General features: G+C 36.0%; 3 pseudogenes; all 3 read right to left on the bottom strand.

The window, feature by feature from the left end:
* Positions 1 to 4,433: 4,433 nt before the first annotated feature.
* Positions 4,434 to 9,168, bottom strand: LOC116145454 (annotated as a pseudogene).
* On the bottom strand, positions 8,856 to 12,903 carry LOC116145321 (annotated as a pseudogene).
* Positions 12,904 to 15,352: 2,449 nt separating this feature from the next.
* Positions 15,353 to 17,953, bottom strand: LOC116145320 (annotated as a pseudogene).
* Positions 17,954 to 20,768: the final 2,815 nt, after the last annotated feature.

Here is a 20,768-nt window from a genome sequence, read left to right on the forward strand (position 1 = left end):
TCGCTCTGGACTTAGTCATCACTAAATCTCCTACCAATCAACCTTTTTGCATCAGTCAATAGTCAGAAGTGACTTCGGTGAACGCCACATAAGACAGCGTCGTCTTGTTTCCCTGATCATTGGCTATGATCTCCACCCAATCATTCTGAGGGTCCCATATACCCACCATGAATAGGTTGTCCCCCAATTGATTCAGGTCACAGGTCCCTCTTCCTTTATACAGCTAAGCATTTTTTCTCACAAATATAGAAGCTGAATGGATGAATTTATGTTTATTACCAATTTCTTCAGGTCACCGGTCCCTCTTCCTTTATAAGCTAAGCATTTTTTCTCACAAATATAGAAGCTGAATGGATGAATTTATGTTTATTACCAATTTTTCTTTCAGACTTTAAACAAACCTGACAATAAAGTCTAACCATATTCATTGCATTGTATTGAAAGAATTGTAATAACTAGATGACATTTAAATGAACTCATTTTCCTCTTTAACAATTTATATTCTTTATACCAAGAGTGTTGTGACCCTCTCAACATAACTTACAAGGTACAAATATGAACTGATAAACGATTTTTATTTAGGTGTTTTCTTTAACAAATTCGTTTTGTATTTTGTGAAAAATAATAAGGATATTTTACAAAAAAAATGGTTGATTTAAATTATGAGATTTAGAAAATGAAAAAATTCAGGCATATTTTGTCATGAAATAATATATATATATATACGCGGGAAGTTTGGGCCAACTTACGCGTATCTCGACTAGTGTTTCGACCTCGAACAAGGCTTCCGAAACAAGGTAAATCCTGCAGTCTAGGACCGACAATATTAGCAGTCATTCTTGTGATTCGAACTTGATCTTGTGATTCGAACTTGAGATCAGAGAGAGAGCAAACCCACCACTCAGTCAACCCATTGTTGGTTATGAAATAATATTTTGAAACTGAGAAAATAGAATATAAGTCTCCTATATATGTTTGTTTGAAAATAATATTTTAAAATGATTATAATAATATTTTATTTTATTTTGTAGTTTTTTTATTTGATGATTAATTAAATAAAATTAGAGAAAGTCAATTATGTAAGTTAATTAATTTTAAAATTAAATATGGAGAAGTCATTTATGGAAGCTGTTTGGCATATTTTATTTTGGGATTAAAGCCATTTTCCTCTCATGAAATATCTAATATTCCATTTGGTCCAAAACTATCCCATATTACACAAACACCTCCCCTATAGTCAATTTCCACCATTAAATCTAACTGTTTACAATTGTTGACCAATAAAAAGATGAAAATACCTATGGATGGGCGCGGTCGGGTCAGGGTTGGGGACCCCATTTCCCGTCCCTGTGGGTGGGGAATTTTCTCCTGACCGTCCCCGACTCGTGGGGATGGAATCACTCCCATCCCTGTCCCGGCCCAACCTGATGAACGGGGCTTCGAGGGGAATTTCTCCTGTGGGAGATTTATCCCCCGAACGGGGATTTTTTGTGCGGGGATTTTTGCCCCGTGTAGATCAAAACTTTCCACATGTTCTCACGATAATGATATTAAATTATTTTAATTATCTTAATTGTGAGTAACTAGCACTTTAGTAGGTACTATATTTGACTGCTTAATTTTAGTAGTTAATTCATTAAAAATGCTAAATTTAAGGTAAGAAAATATAAAATCAACAATTTCTTAGAAAATATAAAATCAACAATTTCTTGTAAAAGTTAAATTAAGATTTAAAAAGCAATACATAACTACCACCATAAACTAATTTAATTGTTGCTAAGTTAGTGACACATTTTCTATATAATATTAAATAGAGGAATTTAGATTCCACATTCTGATGCTTTATGTTGTTGAGGTATTATAATGTTCCACTGAAATAGTTTCATCTACTAAAATTCATAAAATAAATACCTGAAAGAAAATTTCACTGAGAATTGATATGAATATGGTGAATAACAACAATTTCTTGGCAAAAATGGAAACATGCTCTTTAAAGCAATAAAATATAAACATCCTTTGCAACATAAACCGAATAATATACTCAAATCAACCATTGCAACATAAACCTAATAATATATTGGTTTGGTAAATTATAATAATCTAATCAAAAATTTTTTTGGGCCATGTATTATTATTTTTTGAAATTTACAAAGTAATAATACATATATTTAATTATTAGACTCCCTCATTTAAATTATTTTTTTATAAATTTAATACAAACATTAGAAAGGATTATAAAAGTAAATATCATAAATTTAGATACATTACTTAAAATCATGATTTAAACTCTAATTTTACTACAACTCGATAGGGAACAAAAAAAAAAAAAAAAAAAAAAAACATAAATTATCAAAAAGCGGGGTGGGGCTTCACGGGGATGGGGCGGTTTGGTCGGGCCGGATTGCACTATCCCCTCCCCCGGTTGCGGGGATTTCTAAGACCATCCCCACCCTATTCCCAATTTTTTGGGGATTCCTAGCCCTATTCAGGCTCGTCGATCCAGATCCCTGCGGCCGGGCATACGCCCATCTCAAAAATACCCCTGGTTTAAGAAAAAGAACTAAGTAATTGATGAAAAGACTAAAAAATACCTTTGTTTTGAGAAAAAATTTGCAACACATATTTAATTTACACCATTTTTTTTCATGATAAAAAATAATAATAAAGATGATCTTAAATCTTTAAACATATAATTCATAATTTTCTACTTTTTGTACAATAATATCATCTACAATATATTTTTTATAGATTCAACCCATGTACAAAGTGCTTTTTTTTTTGAAACCAGGGTATTTAGTTCTTTTCATCATCTACGCGAACTACTTTTTCTAAATCCAAGGTATTTTAGCCTTTTATAATAATTTTCTTTTATTCTTGTCTTTTTATTTATTTATATATTTATTCTAATGGTGATCCACCGCCCATGTAAAAAGTAATGTGTAGTAAATTAGTTATAAACTAATGTTTCTATTCTAAATTACACTCACATGTTATAAAATTTAAAATCCATTTCGATATATCCTATTGAGCAATTTCATCATCACTTTAGGCAAAGTTAGATCAATCGTTATTTTTAAACTTTAAATATGACCTAAGTAATTAGGTACAGATTTTGTAAATTGTTTTACGAACATTTTTTTTTTCTCTCTAGAGAGTTGAATCTAATTATATTAGAATTAAGGCAAATTTAAAAAAAAAAAAAAAAAATATATATATATATATTGAAATGTCTCTATATATTAAGAACTAAAGAAATTGTAATTAAACTATTTAACTTAATCTTGGCCACTACTCGGTGTGTTCAGTGTTTTCAAGTTCTCCTCCAAATGCCTCAAGTCAATGGCTTGGCGTATAGAGCAACCGCGTAGAAGACATGAGCTTTAATGTGTCAACAGATTCGGCTGTTTTTCTTCAAAAATAAGGTCTAGGCTTCATATTCGTTGTTTTCAGCACTTTGTGCATGATTGGTGACAGGATTTGGCAAGGAATGTGTACAGAACAGAAAGATGCCGCTGCAATTTCAGCACCACCAGAGAGATTTGAAGGCAATTAACCATTGTTGTAAATTTCATTACGAGCTGGAGATTATAACAAACATGAGTTTGCCCATGGAGCAATGGCTACACTTGTGTGTCAATGAAAACACCAATTGGATTCCCGGGAAATTGCCCCCATGTATGTCTTACTCCTTCAAACATCAACCATTGGATTATCATTCAAGTTTATCTCTCTCTCTCAATCATCTTGGTTTGCTGCTCAATCACTTTAATCCGAGGCCAAGCCATTGAGGAGACTTTCTAAGAGCTTGCCGGCTAAAATGTACTCCAATCCATGGTGCAGTTTCATTTGGCCGGGATGGTTTCAAATTAATTATGTGTCAAGTGTCTGTAAATTCAGGTGTTCCTTTCTTAACTCCGCAAAAGTAACAACTACATAAATTTATATTCATTTGTAATTGATCCGTTTATACATAATTAATTGTTTTTACACCCAATAAAGAACAAATATTAACAGGAGTGTGAATTAAATATTTGCTTCAAACGATGGATTCCGATTCTTATTCATCTACGTTAACCTTCAATTTTCTTAAGGCGTATGATCGAGCACAAAACTGGATGTCAACAATTGAACATTAATCTTTTATTGTCAAGCCCTCCAAAACAACTGGATTGTCAACAATTTGAACATTAAAATCTTTTATTGTCAACATCTTGACTCGGTAAAACTTTGCTTCTTCGTGAATTTCCTACCTTTCACATATTCTAATAATGGGATTATAGATTCTCTCAAGCTCCTCCATCTTGTACTGGTAAATATCGCCTCAAGAAGCTCCTCGGTGTCATCAAGCCACTCGATGGCAAGCCCACCGCTTCCTCTATCTTCTCATGTCAGTAGAGTCAGTTGCGAACTGAAATTCTTTCAATTTGACTCTATTACGAATTTGTAGGCAAATTCTCCAAGGCACCCCTGGCTTCGGCCTTCTTCTTGTACTCCTCATCTTCACCTTGTACTTCTCAGCCTCCTTAATCATCCGCACAAGTACCTTGGTTAGCCTCCCCTTCTCATTGGTGATAGTGATTTTTCAATCCGGCCAGTGGTTTTATCCTCACTGAGACTTCAGATTCCATTAGCATCAATATCAAGCAGACATTCATCTCAGAAACCCCTATGGAGCTGGAGGATATCCAGAGAAGTAGAAACTGCCCAACGGTTGTTATCTCTAGTTCTTGGTCTCTCACCCTCATAACCTTAAAATCGATGGCAGTTTGGTAGTCTGAGATGGTGGTGTATATGTGTTTCCATTTTAGTGGGAATTGCAGTTTTTTCTAGGGATCATAACAGACATATAGCCACCCTTGATTTCTTGCCAAGGATAGGGGATAACGTCCAAGAGAGTAAGATCCTTCACCTTCTCATTACCCTGACCGCTCAATAAAGAGCCTAATAGCTGCACCGTAGGCAACTGCCTCATCTGCGTTAATGTCCTTCAAAGTGTCTTTCCTTGAAAAAATCTTGCAATAGCTGCTGCACTTTCGGAATCCTTGTAGAACCACCAACAAGGACTACATCATGGACACTCTTTTTATTCATCTCAGCATCATTCAAACATTTCTCAACGGCTCCAGACTTCCTGAAGAATCCATATTGAGCTCCTCAAATTTGGCGCGACTAATATTTGAATAGAAGTCAATACCATTAAGAAACAATCAATCTAATATAGTCTCAGTTGTGAATGAAGAGTCCTCTTCCCCTCTCACCAAGCAGTTCTCAATCTTTGAAGAGCTCGGGGATTTCCACTAATATCTTGTTTGTGCTTTCGCTTAACTCCTTTACAAAGTGATTTACCATGTTGTTATCAAAATCTCCACCACCAAGATGGGTGTCTCCACGGTTCCTTCACTTTAAAGATCATTATCAATGGTAAGCAAGACACATCAAAAGTACCACCACCAGATCAAAATCAATATATTTCTTCCCCATAACTGGAGTCCTTCTTGTCGGACCATAAGCAATGGCTGCACAGTGGTTCATTGATGATTTTCATAACATTTAGTCCGCTATTTCACCAGCAACCTTGGTGGCTTGACGTTGGGAGTCATTGAAATAAGCGAAACAGTGATAACTGCATTCTTCACCGTTGTACCATGATAATCTTCGGCAACTTGCCGCATCTTGGAAAGTACCATAGAAGAGCAAACTCAGGAGCCAACTGCTTCTCTTCACCTTTGTTGTTAATCAGAATCATTGGCTTTCCCATCAGAGCAACGACCTGAAAGCCATAACTGCATATCTCTCTGGACTGACCATCTTCAATCTTCTTCCAATCAACCTTTTTGCATCTACAATGATTAACATGTATTGTAGATGAACATTAAACTAAATAGGTCAATTTCAAGTACATTTCCTTACCAAATAACCTATTTAATGAAATCAAACCACGAAAGTATAAAAAAACTTACCGTAAATGGTGTTACAGGGATTCATGTCAACCTGGTTCTTTGCAGGCTCACCGATAAAACGTTCCTTATCGGTAAACGCACACAGACGGCGTCGTCCTGTTGCCTTGCTCATTGGTTATGATCTCAACTCTGTCATTCTTCCATACTGCCACGCAAGAGTATGTAGTCCCTAGATCTTCCGATGCTGTCCCTCTTCCTTTGCAGCCATTATTTCTAAAATTTACTCTTTAATCAGAAGAAAATAGAACTCAAAGAAAATGTATTTCTGAAAAACTGTGTAATTCGTGTTTAAGTGACGGGCTCAGTATATATAGAAACTAGATTTACTTCTTGATTAAGTACTAAACGAATCCCGTGCACTTCATTCATCGTTATATTTAAAGCGACAAGTAAACGACATATTCCCACCCAACGTTTGAGGAAATCCTAGGTTGGTATCCCAGTTCCATTTTTTCAGATCTCCACCCTTAAATAACGGAAAATATTAGATATAATGGCTCGGTGTAAATTGGTCATTTTGCAGAGGAGGCTTGCATTAGCAGATCGCCACCCCTAAGAAAGCTCCGGCGTACGTTAGCCAACATCACCGTCGACATTTTTTGCCCTTTTCCGATTATTCTTTCACCCAAATCACCCTTGTCACCACCAACAAAACCTACCCTTCACAACCCCTCATCACTCGTCGATCGCGAACCACGCCAGCCGCCCACATGCGATTGGTTTTTCTCGGTCTCCATCGGCAATGGCACTAAACGGTTGCTAGGGAAATAGGGTTTTGAGATTTGGAGACACTGGTTGCAGTGGTGATCCAATTAGATTTTCATCACCAGAATTGACTGGAATCCAGCGAAGAACTACGAAAACCTAAGCTTGACAGCGCCGGTGATGGAGGGCCCATGAATTGGGAACCAAAGGGTTTTGGACGAAGGACGATGGGAAGGTGATGGAGGTGACTAGGGGGTTTGCGGCCATCGAAACACCCCAGATCCGATAAAACCGAGATGGTGCGTAGTCACTGGGTGTAATTGAAAGTATTTCAAAATACATGGTTAATTTAAATTTTAGTAATTTAGGGGTTAAAACTAATTATTAATTTGGGTTAAGGGCATTATGGTAATTGCACCCTCACTACCCTAAAAATTGTTAACAATGTTATTTTAATGTGGGAATCTAGAATAAATGAAACTTGGGGTACACTTGGAATTTCATCAAACCTTGGGTGGGAATATGTGGTTTTCTCTAAGCGACTATGTCGAGGAAATTGATATGACTTGCAACTTATTTCCGAAGGTATTCTTCCTTTTCGGAGAAGAATCCCACTACAACAAACTTTTTCTTTCCACCTGTAAAATCATATTGTCTTCGGGCCCCTCCTCATTTCTACCTTTATTTACTTTTTTAATCCTATCTCCCTTTCTTTTTTCTCGTCTTAGATTTTATTGTGTTTTGTTTTATTAATATGAACTATTTTGCAATATTTTTTAATTGTTAAATAAAAACCAGAAAACTATTGTTCCAATTAATCAATTCTAATTAATCAATTCTGTCTTTCATTAACTAATATTTATATTTCAAAATAATTTAAAATAAAAATTTAGGAAACAGCCCACCTTAGCTAACTAATTCATTAAAAATTAATTATGTGTAGCCAAATTTATTCACAAATTAAATTGGACAAACTTCAGATTTTAAATCTATTTAAATTTATCTCAAAACTATAACAGGATATAGTGGGAAGAAAAATGTCACTGAAAACAATAATACTCTGTTTCACCCATCCATTTATATTTCTTTGTTTCGTCAAATTCATCACTTGAAAAATATTTACATGGATTATTGAAGAGGTCATATCATAGTAATTCTCCAAAAATATAAATAAGAGTGATATATAGAAATGTTTGAATTAAATATAAGAGTGGGAAACTTTATACTAGTTGTCGGATTCAAACTGTCTTGTCTGATCATATAATACAGCTTCATGCATGCCTTTGAATGTGACCTCCTTTTCCTTGCTTTTTTGTTGCCTTATTGAAGAGGGTAGCTTCGAGAGGAAGAAGCTTAATTTCTAGCTTTAATTTACGACAACAAAACTCTTCCACTGCAAGCTCAAAGTTCAATAAAGTCAAGCAAGTAGCCGCAATTTCATTCAATAGAAATGGGGTTATGCATACACCTCATATTATTCAAGTAAATGCGGGTTGTCCAACAAATCTATATATTTATATAATCATGAAGCATAAGCTATATGATTACCATGCAGGATTTTTGAAGTTTTAAAATTCGTACATGTGGCTGTATATAATTGGTTATGATGTGGGTTATGAATATATGACTGAATGTGGATGATTAGTATGATTTTTGGTTACCGGCTTAATATAAGTAGTTGGTGAATGTGTTTAATCTCTTCATATTTTCATCAACACAAACCCTTGACCTTCAAATTAAATATCAATACGTTTCAACTACTTTCTCTCTATTTCCATTCTTTTCATCTTCTTCATTACATGACTACTTTCTCTTCATCATCTTCTTCATTACACGAATCGCTTAGCTCATTCTTCTCCTCCTTAGCCATGAAACCTAAAAATCATCCATCTTTCCTTCAAATTTTCTACTAAGATATACTGCTCTGTTTTTGCGTGCATGCGATTGAGTAAGTTCACAAACAACAATTTAATTTGATAGAAAGTTTTAATCTTTTTCCAATCTTAATTTTTGTATTGGTTTTATTGATCAATTTTCTCTTAGGATTTTTATCTTTTAATTTATGCCGGGAATCATGCTAAAAAGTTATTTCCTTTTTATGATTGTGTTTAGTTTTTTTTTATAATGATTTGTATGATCCCGATGGATTTAATTGTGTCAAGTTTTGATACTTAATAAAATTATATGTTTGAGTGTTGGACATAGTTCCTTAATTGAAATAAACAAGGGTAAATTACTGTATTCTGTCGTTATTTTATACTTTACTTGCGACGTGTTTGTCTTTCGGTTTCAACACTTGCGAGCCAATGGAAGAAACCTACGGGGTTGCCTGAGAGAATAGAGGCCGCAACGCTACAATTGACACGAACGCATATCTAAATAAACTTCCGGTTAATCTAGGCCCTTGCACCACTTCCGCTCCCTGCCCTTGCCCACTTCCACTGCCTGGTGGAACGTTATAATCCATGCCTCTTCTCATGAAAGTTCCAGCACCTTTATACATCTGAGTAAAATTTGGATTGCAGATGCTCATCACGACTCCAACTTGAACTCATCTGCGTCATCACCAGCCTGATTGCCATCTAGCCATTTAAGGAATTCGTTGATAATATCCTCAACTTCCCTCTCGTCAGCTCTGGCATTATCCATGTCAGCTTCAGCACCTTGATACAGCTTAGCAATAAGTGGATCGCAGATGCTCTCCAACTCCATCATCTTATCATCGAACTCATCTGCCTCAGCAAGCTGGTTGCCATCTAACCATTGAATGGCTTCGTCAATGGCATCCTCAATTTTCTTCTTGTCCGCTGCACCACGCTTGGAACCAATCTTCTCATCCTTGACTGTGTTCCTCATGTTGTAAGCATAATTCTCCAGAGCATTCCTGGCCTCAACCTTCTTTTTGTGCTCTTCATCTTCTGCCTTGTACTTCTTAGCTTCCTGAACCATCTTCTCTATTTCGTCCTTCGACAACCTACCCTTGTCATTGATAGTGATCTTGATCTTCTGGCTGATTGTCTTGTCCTCGGCTGAGACATTTAAGATACCATTTGCATCAATATCAAAGCAGACAGTGATCTGAGGAACACCCCTCGGGGCTGAAGGAATGCCAGAGAGCTCGAATTTTCCCAACAAGTTGTTATCCCTGGTTCTTGTTCTCTCACCCTCGTAGACTTGAATCAAGACACCAGGTTGGTTGTCTGAGTACGTAGAAAATACGTGTTCCTTCTTGGTGGGTATTCTTGTGTTTCTTGGGATCAAAACAGTCATGACACCTCCTACAGTTTCCAACCCAAGAGACAGAGGGGTTACATCCAAAAGCAACAAGTCCTGCACCTTCTCGTTGCCCTCTCCACTGAAGATGGCAGCCTCAACAGCAGCACCATATGCAACAGCCTCATCCGGATTAATATTCTTGCAAAGCTCCTTTCCATTGAAGAAGTCTTGCAAAAGCTGTTGCACTTTTGGAATCCTAGTTGAACCACCAACAAGCACAACATCATGGACAGTGCTCCTGTCCTTCTTAGCATCTCTCAAACACTTCTCAACGAGCTCCATACACTTTCTAAAGAGATCCATGTTAAGCTCCTCAAATCTGGCACGAGTAATGGTTGAACAGAAATCAATAAACTCCAACACAAGACGCGTCGTCCTGTTGCCTTGCTCATTGTTATGATCTCAACTCTGTCTCTTCCATACTGCCACGCATGAGTATGTAGTCCCTATCAATTCCGATAGCTGGTCCCTCTTCCTTTGCAGCCATTATTTCTAAGAATTTACTCTTAATCAAAGAAAAATAGAACTTCAAAGAAAATTGACTTCTGAAAAACTCTGTGATTCGTTTAGTGACGGGCTCAGTATATATAGATACGGGATATTACTTCTTGATTAGTCCTTAACGAATCGCGTGCACTTCAGTCATCGTTATATTTAAAGCGACTATGTCGAGGAAATTGATATGACTTGCAACTTATTTCCGAAGGTATTCTTCCTTTCGGAGAAGAATCCCACTACAACAAACTTTTTCTTTCCACCTGTAAAATCATATTGTTCTCGGGCCCCTCCTCATTTCTACCTTTATTTACTTTTTTAATCCTATCTCCCTTTCTTTTTTCTCGTCTTAGATTTTATTGTGTTTTGTTTTATTAATATGAACTATTTTGCAATATTTTTAATTGTTAATAAAAACCAGAAAACTATTGTTCCAATTAATCAATTCTAATTAATCATTCTGTCTTTCATTAACTAATATTTATATTTCAAATAATTAAAATAAAAATTAGGAAACAGCCCACCTTAGCTAACTAATTCATTAAAAATTATTAGTGTAGCCAAATTTATTCACAAATTAAATTGGACAAACTTCAGATTTAAATCTATTTAAATTTATCTCAAAACTATAACAGGATATAGTGGAAGAAAATGTCACTGAAAACAATAATACTCTGTTTCACCCATCCTTTATTTCTTTGTTTCGCAAATTCATCACTTGAAAAATATTACTGGATTATTGAAGAGGTCATATCATAGTAATTCTCCAAAATAAACTAAGATGATATATAAGAAAATTGCCTCCCCTTCTCATTGGTGATAGTGATATTTTTTATCCGGCCAGTGGTTTTATCCTCAGCTGTGACATTCAAGATTCCATTAGCATCAATATCAAAGCAGACCTTCACCTTAGAAACCAATCTGGGAGCGGGGGGTATGCCAGAGAAGTAGAAACTGCCCAACAGGTTGTTATCTCTAGTTCTTGGTCTCTCACCCTCATAAACCTTAAAATCAATGGCAGTTTGGTAATCGTCGTCGGTGGTGAATATGTGTTCCATCTTAGTGGGAATTGCGGTGTTTCTAGGGATCATAACAGACATATAGCCACCCTTGACTTCTATGCCAAGGGATAGAGGGATAACGTCCAAGAGAATAAGATCCTTCACCTTCTCATTACCCTGGCCGCTCAATAAAAGAGCCTGAATAGCTGCACCGTAGGCAACTGCCTCGTCTGCGTTAATGTCCTTGCAAAGTGTCTTTCCATTGAAAAAATCTTGCAATAGCTGCTGCACTTTCGGAATCCTTGTAGAACCACCAACGAGGACTACATCATGGACACTCATTTCATTCATCTCAGCATCATTCAAACATTTCTCAACCGGCTCCAGACACTTCCTGAAGAGATCCATATTGAGCTCCTCAAATTTGGCGCGACTAATATTTGAATAGAAGTCAATACCATTAAAGAAACAATCAATCTGAATAGTAGTCTCAGTTGTGAATGAAAGAGTCCTCTTCGCCTTCTCACAAGCAGTTCTCAATCTTTGAAGAGCTCGAGGATTTCCACTAATATCTTGTTTGTACTTTCGCTTAAACTCCTTTACAAAGTGATTTACCATGTTGTTATCAAAATCTCCACCACCAAGATGGGTGTCTCCAGCGGTTGCCTTCACTTTAAAGATATCATTATCAATGGTAAGCAAAGACACATCAAAAGTACCACCACCAAGATCAAAAATCAATATATTTCTTTCCCTATAACTGGAGTCCTTCTTGTCGAGACCATAAGCCATGGCTGCAGCAGTGGGTTCATTGATGATTTTCATAACATTTAGTCCAGCTATTTCACCAGCAACCTTGGTGGCTTGACGTTGGGAGTCATTGAAATAAGCAGGAACAGTGATAACTGCATTCTTCACCGTTGTACCATGATAATCTTCGGCAACTTGCCGCATCTTGGAAAGTACCATAGAAGAGACAAACTCAGGAGCTAACTGCTTCTCTTCACCTTTGTCGTTAATCAGAATCATTGGCTTTCCATCATCAGTAGCAACGACCTGGAAAGGCCATAACTGCATATCTCTCTGGATTAACTTATCGTTGTATCTTCTTCCAATCAACCTTTTTGCATCTACAATGATTAACACGTATCGTAGAATGAAACATTATAACTAAATGAAGGTCAATTTCAAGTACATTTCCTTACCAAAAATAAACCTGTTTAATGAAATCAAAACACAGAAAGTATAAAAATACTTACCGTAAATGGTGTTACAGGGATTCATGTCAACCTGGTTCTTTGCAGACTCACCGATAAAACGTTCCTTATCGTAACCCAAACAGACGGCGTCGTCCTGTTGCCTTCTCATTTGTTATGATCTCAACTCTGTCTTCTTCCATACTGCCACGCATGAGTATGTAGTCCCTAGACAATTCCGATAGCTGGTCCCTCTTCCTTTGCAGCCATTATTTTCTAAGAATTACTCTTTAATCAGAAAAATAGAACATTCAAAGAAAATTGTACTTCTGAAAAACTCTGTGATTCTGTTTAAGTGACGGGCTCAGTATAATAGATACTAGGATATTACTTCTTGATTAAGTACTTAACGAATCGCGTGCACTTCAGTCATCGTTAATTTAAAGCGACTATGTCGAGGAAATTGATATGACTTGCAACTTATTTCCGAAGGTATTCTTCCTTTCGGAGAATCCCACTACAACAAACTTTTTCTTTCCACCTGTAAAATCATATTGTCTTCGGGCCCCTCCTCATTCTACCTTTATTACTTTTTTAATCCTATCTCCCTTTCTTTTTCTCGTCTTAGATTTTATTGTGTTTTGTTTTATTAATATGAACTATTATGCAATATTTTTTAATTGTTAAATAAAAACCAAAAACATTGTTCCAATTAATCAATTCTAATTAATCAATTCTGTCTTTCATTAACTATATTTATATTTCAAAATAATTTAAAATAAAAATTTAGGAAACAGCCCACCTTAGCTAACTAATTCATTAAAAATTAATTATGTGTAGCCAAATTTATTCACAAATTAAATTGGACAAACTTCAGATTTTAATCTATTTAAATTTATCTCAAAACTATAACAGATATAGTGGGAAGAAAAATGTCACTGAAAACAATAATACTCTGTTTCACCCATCCATTTATATTCTTGTTTCGTCAAATTCATCACTTGAAAAATATTTACATGGATTATTGAAGAGGTCATATCATAGTAATTCTCCAAAAATATAAATAAGAGTTTATAGAATGTTTGAATTAAATATAAGAGTGGGAAACTTTATATACTTGTCGGATTCAAACTGTCTTGTCTGATCATATATACAGCTTCATGCTGCCTTTGAATTGACCTCCTTTTCCTTGCTTTTTTGTTGCCTTATTGAAGAGTAGCTTCGAAGGAAGAAGCTTAATTTCTAGCTGCTTAATTTACGACAACAAAACTCTTCCACTGCAAGCTCAAAGTTCAATAAAGTCAAGCAAGTAGCCGCAATTTCATTCAATAGAAATGGGGTTATGCATACACCTCATATTATTCAAGTAAATGCGGGTTGTCCAACAATCTATATTTATATAATCATGAAGCAAGCTATATGATACCATGCAGGATTTTTGAAGTTTTAAATTCGTACATGTGGCTGTATATAATTGGTTATGATGTGGGTATGAATATATGACTGAATGTATGATTAGTATGATTTTGGTTACCGGCTTAATATAAGTAGTTGGTGAATGTGTTTAATCTCTTCATATTTTCATCAACACAAACCCTTGACCTTCAAATTAATATCAATACGTTTCAACTACTCTCTCTATTTCCATTCTTTTCATCTTCTTCATTACATGACTACTTTCTCTTCATCATCTTCTTCATTACACGAACCGCTATCTCATTCTCTCTCCTTAGCCATGAAACCTAAAAATCATCCATCTTCCTTCAAATTTCTACTAAGATATACTGCTCTGTTTGCGTGCTGCGATTGAGTAAGTTCACAAAACAATTAATTTGATAGAAAGTTTTATCTTTTCCAATCTTAATTTTTTATTGGTTTTATTGATCAATTTCTCTTAGGATTTTTATCTTTTAATTTATGCCGGGAATCATGCTAAAAAGTTATTTCCTTTTTATGATTGTGTTTAGTTTTTTTTTTATAATGATTTGTATGATCCCGATGGATTTAATTGTGTCAAGTTTTAATACAATAATTATATGTTTGAGTGTTGGACATAGTTCCTTAATTGAAATAAACAAGGGTAAATTACTGTATTCTGTCTTATTTTATCTTTACTTGCGACGGTTTGTCTTCGGTTTCAACACTTGCGAGCCAATGGAAGAAACCAGGGGTTGCCTGAGGAATAGAGGCCGCAACGCTACAATTGACACGAACGCATATCTAAATAAACTTCCGGTTAATCTAGGCCCTTGCACCACTTCCGCTCCCTGCCCTTGCCCACTTCCACTGCCTGTGGAACGTTAAATCCATGCCTCTTCTCATGAAAGTTCAGCACCTTTATACCTGAGTAAAATTTGGATTGCAGATGCTCATCACGACTCCAACTTGACTCATCTGCGTCATCACCAGCCTGATTGCCACTAGCCATTTAGAATTCGTTGATAATATCCTCAACTTCCCTCTCGTCAGCTCTGGCATTATCCATGTCAGCTTCAGCACCTTGATACAGCTTAGCAATAAGTGGATCGCAGATGCTCTCCAACTCCATCATCTTATCATCGAACATCTGCCTCAGCAAGCTGGTTGCCATCTAACCATTGATGGCTTCGTCAATGGCATCCTCAATTTTCTTCTTGTCCGCTGCACCACGCTTGGAACCAATCTTCTCTCCTTGACTGTGTTCCTCATGTTTAAGCATATTCTCCAGAGCTTCCTGGCCTCACCTTCTTTTTGTGCTCTTCATCTTCTGCCTGTACTTCTTAGCTTCCTGAACCATCTTCTCTATTTCGTCCTTCGACAACCTACCCTTGTCATTGATAGTGATCTGATCTTCTGGCTGATTTCTTGTCCTCGGCTGAGACATTTAAGATACCATTTGCATCAATATCAAAGCAGACAGTGATCTGAGGAACACCCCTCGGGGCTGAAGGAATGCCAGAAGCTCGAATTTTCCCAACAATTGTTATCCCTGGTTCTTGTTCTCTCACCCTCGTAGACTTGAATCAAGACACCAGGTTGGTTGTCTGAGTACGTAGAAAATACGTGTTCCTTCTTGGTGGGTATTCTTGTGTTTCTGGGATCAAAACAGTCATGACACCTCCTACAGTTTCCAACCCAAGAGACAGAGGGGTTACATCCAAAGCAACAAGTCCTGCACCTTCTCGTTGCCCTCTCCACTGAAGATGGCAGCCTCACACAGCACCATATGCAACAGCCTCATCCGATTAATATTCTTGCAAAGCTCCTTTCCATTAAGAAGTCTTGCAAAAGCTGTTGCACTTTTGGAATCCTAGTTGAACCACCAACAAGCACAACATCATGGACAGTGCTCCTGTCCTTCTTAGCATCTCTCAAACACTTCTCAACGAGCTCCATACACTTTCTAAAGAGATCCATGTTAAGCTCCTCAAATCTGGCACGAGTAATGGTTGAACAGAAATCAATACCCTCATACAAAGAAACAATCTCGATTGTTTTGAGCAGTAGATGAAAGTGTCCTCTTTGCTCTCTCACAAGCTGTCCTCAATCTCCTAAGAGCTCTGGGTTTCACAAATATCCTTTGGTTCTTTTTCATAAACTCCTGAACAAAGTAATTAACCATTCTACTATCAAATCCTCACCACCAAGATGAGTGTCTCCTGCAGTAGCCTTGACTTCAAAGATGCCCTCTTCAACACAAAGCAAAGATACATCAAAAGTACCGCCACCCAAATCAAAAATCAATACATCTTCTCACAAATGCTGGTGGCCTTCCTGTTAAGACCAAGCAAGGCAGCCGCAGAGGGTTCATTGACTATACGCATACCATTGAATCCGGCAATAACACCGGCATCTATAGTACTTGACGCTGAGAGTCGTTGAAGTAGCTGGAACGGTAACAACTGCGTTCTTAACAGTTGAGCCAAGGTAACCTCAGCAGTCTCGCGCATCTTAATAAGAACCATAGAAGAGATTTCTTCAGCACCAAACAACTTCTCTTCACCCTTGTACTTAACAACAATCATAGGCTTGTCTCTTTGCCGAGGGGTGACTTTGAATGGCCAAAGCTTGATATCACTTTGAACTGAAGCGTCACTGTATCTCCTACCAATCAACCTCTTGGCATCTAAAATAACAAAACAGTATTCAATTAATTCAAACAGCTCCACAAAACAAATAATACAAATGTAAGATCTATATTTGATAATAAATAATTAATGGATTAATTTTTTAGGAATTTATTTTGACGCAAGTTTTTGAGAAAAGTTGAGTTCTTCATTATCTTACATTGACTTAGAAATTATTGAAGAAAACTATATAATAGAAAAATATGTAAACAAACATGTAGAAAAATAAAACAAATATTATAATGTACTGAATCAAACCCAGAAAATTTTGCACTTCCGACTAATATGATATAAACAATATAATAACATAGATCTTTATTAGTTAAACAGAACAAGTACAAAAGTTTCTTTAATTAGAATTAAACCTCATATATATTACAGTTAAGAATTTTTCTATGAATATATATAAAAATATAATAACATAAATCTAAACACAATAATATATTGATAAGCAAAAACAAGTAAAAAATTTTGTTCGCTACAATTATTTCTACCATACATTACCATTTTTTCATTAAAGAAAATAACCTATAAGGTCAATAAAATAAAAACAAATCCATAGTATCCGTAATTAAAGAAAAAATAACACTACCAGTACATGCATTCATGGTAAAGAATACTTACCAAAAATGGTGTTAATTGGGTTCCTAGCGACTTGGTTCGTAGCAGCTTCACCAATCAGACGCTCTGTTTCTGTGAACGCTACATACGACGGTGTCGTTCTGTTCCCTTGATCATTGGCTATGATCTCCACTTTGTCGTGTTGCCACACAGCCACGCATGAGTAAGTTGTTCCCAGATCGATACCGATCGCCGGTCCCTTTCCTTTTCCGGCCATTCTCACGAAAGAATGTTGTAATTAACTTAAATTCTAAGAAAAACCAAAGAAGATATGCATGGTTCTCAAACAAAACCAGAAAATTTTGAATTCTTTTTTAGCTGTTGAAAATTACTTTTGAATCACAGATCAAACATACCAACCTCTTCAAAACCCAAGACAAGCTTCAATAACTCCAGGACTGTTCGTTACCCTGAAATATCAACACTCAAAAGGTTTCTTGAGAAACCTCTTCAAAACCCAAGGCAAGCTTCAACAACTCCTCCAGGACTGTTCGTTACCCTGAAATATCAACAGTGAAAGGTTTTTTGATAAGTGTTCAAAGGATGAAACGTTTTCATGAAAGTTGATTCCAGTAATATGTGAGTAAGATAAAACTTAATGTCATTGTCTCATGTTATTTTCTAAGTTTAGGCCCCCGTCATAACCCTTAACTTCTAGCTTTATTTCTTTAGAGTAAAGGACCCACCCAAAGTTTCGCGAATCGACAGTTTCTCACCCCTGGTTACATAAATTCTAAATTCCCACCCCTAAATCAAACACCGTTATTGATTTTTGGGATCTAATAAGTGCTATTACCAAATTACCCTTGATAGATAAATTACTTTTAACCCCCAACTTAGCAGAATTCAAATGACCATATTATTTTCAAATTTATTTCAACAACACCCCCTTCTTCAACCATTCACTTCATCCCCATCTCCAACCACCCAGCCACTGCCGCCACCGCCACCCAGCCACTATCACCATCCAGCCAAATTAATAAAATATAGTATGAAGTTTAGTAAATCCAATCAACCCATCATTTCCTAATTTCTTCCCAAATCACAATGGACTCTATGCTGTGCTAACAAACCTCCAATTGTTCTCGCTCTCGACTTGCTGTGATTTTAACCTTTGAATTTTATTCTCTAATACCTCAAATTCCACTCATCTTTCCTCTCCCAAATTCATCTTTAACTCCGCCATCTCTGCATTCCAAGTCTCTGTAGTATGAATCCTGCTATGCACACCGTCTGTTCTATGTAAATTCTCTATTAAAAAAGAATTAACATCTCCCATTTTATTTCTTAAATTATTTATTCTTCTCGTAAATTTGAGAGTACGATAGTGGTATTGTTCACAAGGTTAGATTTATTATGATGGCTTTGAGGAAGAAAATATATTTATGGATAAATGTTTTGGGAGGGTTGGGTAGTGGCTTTGGGTGAGGAATTTTGACAAACAGGTGGGCGGGTTGGCTATGGGAAGGTTGGAAATGTTGGGGAATCGCCGACGACTAGGTAATTACACACAACACACTTCAAACAGGAAACCACAGATCAACACCAAAGAAATCAGACGATTTGCAGAGACTTGGAATGCGGAAAGATGAGTGGAATTGGAGGTATTAGAGAATAAAAGAGAAGGGTTTCGGTGAGGGTGATGTGAGGATTCAGATGGAAGCGTTGGGGGGTTCGGTGGTGCCGGAATCCGGCTAGATTAGGCCTGAAACGGCGGTTGAATGGGTGGAGATGGTTCACGAGAATGGTGCAAATCCGGCCAGAAAAATTCATATGCTTAACAAGGCCACAACATGAATTCTTTTTTATGGATGAATAATGTAATTTACGGTTCTCAATTTTTACATGATACCATTTCAGATTTCATGGTTATGTTGCCATGGAAGTGATCTTTTCCTTTTTAATTATTTTATATATATGTTTTTATAGATATAGTGTTAATATCTCACCTATTGAGATTATTCCAAATTAGTAAGGGGCAAACGAGAAGGGGAGAAGAAAAAAGAAAGGCTCAGATCCGGCCAGATCTAATTTTGAGTGGAGTGATGATGGGTGCTTGTGAAAGAAATTTGGGATGTATAGGGTTACGTTAAAATTTTCATTTTTATTTAAGATTTAATGCAGTTTAAATTACCATTTTACCCTTTAAACGTTAGATTAAATGATTTTATGTTAATTTAAGAGTGGAATCTGGAATAAATGAAACCAGGGGTGGGAACTTGAAATTTGGCTAATCTTTGGGTGGGAATATGTTGGTTACTCTTTTCTTTAATACATTGTTCATCACTTTTAAATCCACTATCCCTTTCTTTTTTCTTTTCGTACTGAAGAATCTTAGGGTCAGTTTGTTTTATTATTTTGGATAGGTTTTTGGGAATAATATTGGATAGTTGAGTAGGGTTATTATTATGAGAATAGAATTTGAAGAATATGTGTTTGGTAGAGTATTTTAACCATGATATTTGTATTGAATATTTGATGGATATATTTTTTTATAAATGATTTATTAATATAATATTTTAGTACATTTTGTTAAAATAATGTATTATTATAATTTTAAAACTTATCAATTTACATTTTAATAACATTAAACATTTTATTGGTAATTTTGTAACCAATAAATATTAAAAAATGTAAACTCATATTAATTTCAAGTACTAATCCAACTATTTAAAAACATCACATTAATACATATATGACAAAAGTACTAATTATCAACCATTACAATCGTTCTTACACGTATACTCTATTAACAACTACACATGGTCCACTATACTGTCCACAATGCATTCGTTATGTTATCTCGTACAGTCGTCATGTTGTCTATAATATCTTGCTGCGGTTGACTCGGTCCTTCTCCATTTCGACCATCTTCTGCCCCGTTTTGGAGATCACAATATACTAGCTCATTACTCGTATTTTCAATAAACTGTTCGAAGATAGGGTCCTCCATATTGTACATTCTGATAAAATTATGAAGTACACAACATGTAATAATAATTTTCCCTTGTTTGTCCAACGAGTAATTGTTCATTCCATTCAGAATACGGAACCGTCTTTTCAAAACACCAAAGGTTCTCTTGACAACATTGCGGAGTGAAGCATGTCTGTAGTTAAACAACTCTTGTGGCCCCCTTCGGTTACGGCGGTAATCAGAAATATGGTAAGCCACTCGCTTATGAGGGGCGAGGAACCCCTCTCTATTTGGATAACCCGCATCAACCAAATAGTATTTCCCTGTAATAAAATCATACATGTTATTTGAATTACAGGGCCTCAACAGTTGAGCAAATACGCTATAATACTTCAAGAAAATACTTATACCTGGTGGAGGATGTGGGAATCAAGAATTAAGATCATCAATAATTGAATTTAAAACTCTTGAATCATGCGTAGATCTTTCCCATC

The sequence above is a fragment of the Pistacia vera genome, unplaced genomic scaffold (assembly GCF_008641045.1).
Source record: "Pistacia vera cultivar Batoury unplaced genomic scaffold, PisVer_v2 Contig461, whole genome shotgun sequence".
NCBI lineage: Eukaryota > Viridiplantae > Streptophyta > Magnoliopsida > Sapindales > Anacardiaceae > Pistacia > Pistacia vera.